This window comes from Triticum dicoccoides, chromosome 3A (assembly GCF_002162155.2).
Source record: "Triticum dicoccoides isolate Atlit2015 ecotype Zavitan chromosome 3A, WEW_v2.0, whole genome shotgun sequence".
NCBI lineage: Eukaryota > Viridiplantae > Streptophyta > Magnoliopsida > Poales > Poaceae > Triticum > Triticum dicoccoides.
In genome coordinates, this window is record NC_041384.1 from 29,756,601 (window position 1) to 29,764,344 (window position 7,744).

The window sequence follows — 7,744 nt, forward strand, 5'->3', positions numbered from 1 at the left end:
CTTGAGAGTATTCTTTGGCTCCCCTTGTGTTGAATCAATAAATTTGGGCTGAATACTTTACCCTCGGAAACTATTGCGATCCCCTATACTTGTGGGTTATCAATCATCTTATAAAGCTACCGTCAAACTAAGCAAAATAAGATGAATAAAAGATAAACATCACATGCAATCAAAATATGTGACATGATATGTCAATCATCATCTTGTGCTTTTGATCTCCATCTCCAAAGTACTGTCATGATCTGCATTGTTACCGGCATGACACCATGATCTCTATCAATGTGTCGTCGCATGGTCATCTCGCCAGCTATTGCTCTTGCAACTATTGCTATCGCATAGCGATAAAGTAAAGCAATTATTTGGCGCTTGCATCTTATGCAATAAAAAGACAACCATAAGGCTTTTTCCAATTGCCGATAACTTCAACAAAACATGATCATCTCATAAAACAACTTTATATCTCATCACGTCTTTACCATATCACATCACAACATGCCCTGCAAAAACAAGTTAGATGTCCTCTACTTTGTTTGTTGCAAGTTTTACGTGGCTGCTACGGGCTGAGCAAGAACCGTTCTTACCTACGCATCAAAACCACAATGATAGTTCGTCAAGTTAATGTTTTTTAACCTTCGCAAGAACCGGGTGTAGCCACACTCGGTTCAACTAAAGTTGGAGAAACTGACACCCTCCAGCCACCTGCGTGCAAAGCACGTCGGTAGAACCAGTCTCGTGTAAGCGTACGCGTAATATCGGTCCGGGCTGCTTCATCCAACAATACCGCCGAACCAAAGTATGACATGCTGGTAAGCAGTATGACTTGTATTGCCCACAACTCACTTGTGTTGTACTTGTGCATATAACATCTACACAATAACCTTGCTAGGATGCCACTGTTGGGGAACATAGTAATTTCAAAAAAATTCCTACGCACACACAGGATCATCGTGATGCATAGAAACGAGAGGGGAGAGTGTGTCCACGTACCCTTGTAGACCGAATGCGGAAGCATTAGCACAACACGGTTGATGTAGTCGTGCGTCTTCACGATCCGACCGTTCCAAGTACCGAATGCACGGCACCTCCGAGTTCAGCACACGTTCAGCTCGATGACGTCCCACGAACTCCGATCTAGCAGAGCTCCACGGAAGAGTTTTGTTAGCATGACGGCGTGATGACGGTGATGATATTGCTACCGACGCAGGGCTTCGCCTAAGCACCGCTACGATATGATCGAGGTGGATTATGGTGGAGGGGGCACCGCACACGACTTGGAGCAATTAACTTGTGTGTTCTAGGGTGCCCCTGCCCCCGTATATAAAGGAGCAAGGGGAGGTCGGCCGGCCTCTCTAAGTGCGCCAAATGGGGGAGGAATCCTCCTCCTGGTAGGAGTAGGATTCCTCCTTTCCTAGTCCTACTAGGAGGGGAAGGAAGGAGAAGGGGAGGAGAAGGAAAGAGGGGGCACAGCCCCTCCCCTAGTCCAATTCGGATTAGGCCCATGGGGGTGCGCGGCTAGCCCTCATGGCTTCTGCTCTTTTTCCCTTAAAGTCCACTAAGGCCCATATGTACTCCCGTATTCCCGTAACTCCTCCGGTACTCCGAAAAATACCCGAATCACTCAGAACCTTTCCAATGTCCGAATATAGTCGTCCAGTATATCGATCTTTACGTCTCGACCATTTCGAGACTCCTCATCATGTCCCAGATCTCATCCGGGACTCCGAACTACCTTCGATACATCAAATGATATAAACTCATCATCAGTATGTTACTTGCCCGAGATTCGATCGTCGGTATCTCAATACCTAGTTCAATATCGTTACCGGTAAGTCTCTTTACTCGTTCCATAATACATCATCCCGCAACTAACTCATTAGTTACAATGCTTGCAAGGCTTATAGTGATGTGCATTACCGAGTGGGCCCAGAGATACCTCTCCGACAATCGGTGACAAATCCTAATCTCGAAATACACCAACTCAACAAGTACCTTTGGAGACACCTGTAGAGTACCTTTATAATCACCCAGTTACGTTGTGACGTTTGGTAGCACACAAAGTGTTCCTCCAGTAAACGGGAGTTGCATAATCTCATAGTCAAAGGAACATGTATAAGTCATGAAGAAAGCAATAGCAACATACTAAATGATCAGGTGCTAAGCTAACAGAATAGGTCAAGTTAATCACATCATTCTCCTAATGATGTGATCCCATTTATCAAATGACAACTCATGTCCATGGTTAGGAAACATAACCATCTTTGATCAATGAGCTAGTCAAGTAGAGGCATACTAGTGACACTCTGTTTGTCTATGTATTCACACATGTATTATGTTTCCGGTTAATATAATTCTAGCATGAATAATAAACATTTATCATGATATAAGGAAATAAATAATAACTTTATTATTGCCTCTAGGGCATATTTCCTTCAGTGCCAAACTCAAACCTTCAAACGAAATTTTGTTTTGTATGCTTGAACAGCTCATGTATCAACTAGGGTTGTCTATATCTTCCATGCTAGGTGGGTTATTCTCACGAGGAGTGGACTCCGCTCCTCATTCATGAGAATATGGCTGGTAACCGAGATGCCCAGTCCCATGCTTAAATTAAAATAATTGCAAAGAAAACTCCCCCAGGATTGTTGTTAGTTGGAGGCACCCATTGTTTCGGACAAGCCATGGATTAATGTTTGTTGGTGGCGGGGGAGTATAAACTTTACCTTTATGTTTGGGAACGGCCTATAATGTGTGTAGCATGCAAGATATTGAGATCTCTCGGTTGTTATGTTAACAATGAAAGTATGCCACTCAAAACATTATTTATCTCTATTTCAAAAATCGAGCTCTGGCACCTCTACATAACCATGCTTCCCTCTGCGAAGGGCCTATCTATCTCCTTTTATGTTGAGTCATCATCCTCTTATTAAAAAGCACCAGTTGGAGATCACCGCTATCATTTGCATGCATTACTATTAGTTTACATTGAGTATGACTGTGACTGGATCTCTTTTGCCATGAATTACAATGTTTAGTCAGTCCTTCAGCTTCAGAGGTGCTCTCCATTTATGTTTTATGGTCTCAGAAAGGGCTAGCGAGATACCATCTTGCTATATCATATTAGATTGTTTTGAGAAAGTGTTGTCAACCGACATTTATTATTATTGCTCGCTAGTTGATTATGCCATTGATATGAGTAAACATGAGACCTAAATGTTATTGTGAATATGGTTAGTTCATAATCTTTGCTGAAAACTTGAATACTAGCTTTACATATTTACAACAAGATCAAACAGAGTTTGTAAAAGTTTTTCTTTATCAATTTCAGTCTGTCAAGTGAATTGCTTGAGGACAAGCAAAGGTTTAAGCTTGGGGAAAGTTGATACGTCTCCATCGTTTTGGACTCTAACTTGTATGATTTCAATGGAACTAACCCGGACTGGCGTTGTTTTCAGCAGAATTGCCATGGTGTTGTTTTTTTGCAGAAATAAAAGTTCTCGGAATGACCTGAAACTTCACGGAGAACATTTTTGGAATTTATAAAAATATTGGCGAAAGAATCAACACCAGGGGGCCCACACCCTGTCCACGAGGGTGGTGCCCACCCCCCTGGGGGGCGCCCCCTATCTCGTGGGCCCCTTGAGACTCCACCGACCTCAACTTCAACTCTATATATTCACGTTCGGGGAGGAAAAATCAGAGAGAAGGATTCATCACGTTTTACGATACGAAGCCGCCGCCAAGCCCTAATCTCTCTTGGGAGGGCCCATCTGGAGTCCGTTCGGGGCTCCGGAGAGGGGAATCCATCGCCATCGTCATCATCAACCTTCCTCCATCACCAATTTCATGAAGCTCACCGCCGTGCGTGAGTAATTCCATCATAGGCTTGCTGGACGGTGATGGGTTGGATGAGATTTATCATGTAATCGAGTTAGTTTTGTTAGGGTTTGATCCCTAGTATCCATTATGTTTTGAGATTGATGTTTATATGACTTTAATATGCTTAATGCTTGTCACTAGGGCCCGAGTGCCATGATTTCAGATCTGAACCTATTATGTTTTCATGAATATATGTGAGTTCTTGAGCCTATTTTGCAAGTCAATAGTCACCTACTATGTGTTATGATCCGGTAACCCCGAGTGACAATAATGGGGGCCACTCCCGGTGATGACCGTAGTTCGAGGAGTTCATGTATTCACTAAGTGTTAATGATTTGGTCCGGTACTCTATTAAAAGGAGGCCTTAATATCCATTAGTTTCCAATACGACCCCGCTGTCACGGGAGGGTAGGAGAAAAGAAGTCATGCAAGTTCTTTTCGATAGGCACATATGACTATATTAGGAATAAATGCCTACATTACATTGATGAACTGGAGCTAGTTCTGTGTCACCCTATGTTATAACTGTTGCATGAGGAATCGCATCCGACATAATTATCCATCACTGATCCAATGCCTACGAGCTTTTCATATAATTATCTTTGCTTAGTTTCTTTACTGTTGCCACTGTTACAATCACTACAAGACCAATAATATTACTTTTGCTACTTTTACCGTTACTTCCATATTACTTTGCTACTAAATACTTTGTTGCAGATATTAAGTCTTTCAGGTGCAGTTGAATTGACAACTCAACTGTTAATACTTGAGAATATTCTTTGGCTCCCCTTGTGTCGAATCAATAAATTTGGGTTGAATACTCTACCCTCGAAAACGGTTGCGATCCCCAATACTTGTGGGTTATCACTAAACTTTTGAAAAGCATTGGTATCCATAAAAGATTTAACACAATCATATTTAAGTTTAATACCTGACTCTTTACCTTCGTCAAGTTCCCAATATTCAGAGCTATATTTAGTTCTTTCCAAAAGATCCCACCGGAATTCAATAGTCTTCTTCATAAAAGAACCAGCACAAGAAGTATCAAGCATGGTTTGATCATTATGAGAAAGACGAGCATAAAAATTCTAGATAATAATTTCTCTTGAGACCTCATGATTGGGGCATGAATATAACATTGAATTAAGCATCCCCCAAGCTAGAGCAATACTTTCTCCTTCACAAGACCAAAAATTATATATACATAGGATTAAATTTTTGGTGGAACTGCAATTTCAACCAATTCCAATTCCATGATCCAATATCATCACATAGCCTATACCATGCCAATGCTTTTCCCTTGAAAGATAAAGGGAAAACCTTTTTCATAACTTTATCCCTGGGTAGACATGCAAGCTTAAACAATCCACAAACTTGTTCTACATATATCAAGTGCATGTGAGGATGTTCGGTTCCATCTCCTGCATAAGGATTAGCTAGCAGTTGTTCTATCATACCCGAAGGAATTTCATATTCAACAATTTCAGTAGGTGCAGTAGGTTGAGGGGTAACTAATTGTGGTTCCGGACAAGGTGAAGATACCCCAAATAAACCCCTCAAAGGATTGTTTTCCATAGTAACAAGTGACAAGAAATTTCAGCACACTATATAAATGTTACCTTACCAAATTCCACTTAACAAAGGTGCTTCACTCCCCGGCAATGGGGCCAGAAAATAGCCTTGATGACCCACAAGTATATGGGATCAATTGTAGCTCTTTTCGATAAGTAAGAGTGTCGAACCCAACGAGGAGCAGAAGCAAATGACAAGTAGATTTCAGTAAGGTGTTGTCTGCAAGTGCTGAAATTGTAAGTAGCAAGTAGTTTGATAGCAAGATAATTTGTAACAAGCAAGTAACGATAATTGTAAAAAGTATCCAGCAAGGTATCCCAAACCTTTTGAGGCAAAGGACAGGCTAAAACGGTTTCTTATAATAAGCAAAGCGTTCTTGAGGGTACACGGGAATTTTATCTAGTCACTTTCATCATGTTGGTTCGATTTGTGCTCGCTACTTTGATAATTTGATATGTGGGTGGATCGGTGCTTAGGTGATGTTCTTACTTGAACAAACCTCCTACTTATGATTAAACCTCCCGCAAGAATCCACAACTACGAGAAAATTACTAATAATAAATTCTAACCATAGCATTAAACTCTAGGACCCAATCGGTCCCTTGCGGAATAACGCATAAACTAGGGTTTAAGTTTTTTCACTCTCGCAACCCACCATCTAATTGCTATTCCACAATGCATTCCCTTAGGCGCAAATATGGTGAAGTCTCATGTAGTCGACGTTCACATGACACCACTAAGGGAATAACAACATACATACTATCAAAATATCGAGCACATATCAAGTTCACATGATTACTTGCAACATGATTTTTCCCATGACCTCAAGAGTAACTACTCAAAAATGATAAACATGCTCATGATCAGAGGAGTATTAAATAGCATCATGGATCTAAACATATAATCTTTCACCAAATAAACAATATAGTAATCCACTACAAGACGTAATCAACACTACTAGTCACCCCCTAGCCCCAATCTATAGTTCCGGTAACAAGATTGAATACAAGAGATGAACTAGGGTTTGAGATGAGATGGTGCTGGTGAAGTTGTTGATGAGATTGCCCTCCCCAAGATGGGACAGTTGTTAGTGATGATGACAACGATGATTTTCACCTCCGGGAGGGAAGGTCCCCTGGTGCCCCCCTTCTGGTGTTTATTGGCTCTAGTATTTCTTAAATAATCCATAAAAAATATCAGTGAAGTTTCAACTCATTTGGAGTTGTGCAGAATAGGTGGCCTGACGTAGCTTTTCGAGGTCCAGATTTCCACCAGCCGGAATTCTCCCTCTTGGTGTGTTCCTTGCAAATTATGAGAGAAGAGGCAATAGGTTTACTCTAAAAAGAATTATTATGGATAAAAACATCAAAAATAACAGTAAGAAAACATGATGCAAAATGGTCGTATCATACCTCTACAAGACTAGCTCTTTAATCAAAGTTGGTTAAGTTTCCTAACCATAGACATATGTTGTCATTTGATGAATGGGATCACATCATTAGGATAATGATGTGATGGACAGGACCCATCCGTTAGCTTACTATAATGATCGTTAAGTTCTATTGCTATTGCTTTCTTAATGACTTATACATATTCCTTTGACTATAAGATTATGCAATTCACGAATACCGGAGGAACACCTTGTGTGCTATCAAACGTCACAACATAACTGGGTGATTGTAAAGATGCTCTATAGGTGTCTCTGAAGGTGTTTGTTGGGTTGGCATAAATTGAGATTAGGATTTGTCACTCCGAGTATCGAAGAGGTATCTCTGGGCCCGTAATGCACATCATGATAAGCCTTGCAAGAAATGTGACTAATGAGTTAGTTGCGGGATGAAGCATTACGGAACAAGTAAAGAGACTACCCGGTAACGAGATTGAACTAGGTATCAAGATACCGATGATCGAATCTCGGGCAAATAACATACCGATGACAAAGGGAATAATGTATGTTCTCATTTCCGTTTGACCGGTAAAGATCTTCGTAGAATATGCAGGAACCAATATGAGTATCCAGGTTCCGCTGTTGGTTATTAACCAGAGATGTGTCTCGGTAATGTCTAAATAGTTGTCGAACCCGTAGGGTTTGCACGCTTAGCGTTCGATGATGATTTGTATTATGAGTTAGTTGTTTTGGTGACCGAAGATTGTTTGTAGTCCCGAATGAGATTACGGACATGACGAGGAGTCTCGAAATGGCCGAGAGGTAAAGATTGATATATTGGATGATAGTATTCAGACATCGCAATGGTTCCAGAGTGTTTCGGGTACTTTTCGGAGTACCGTGAGGTTA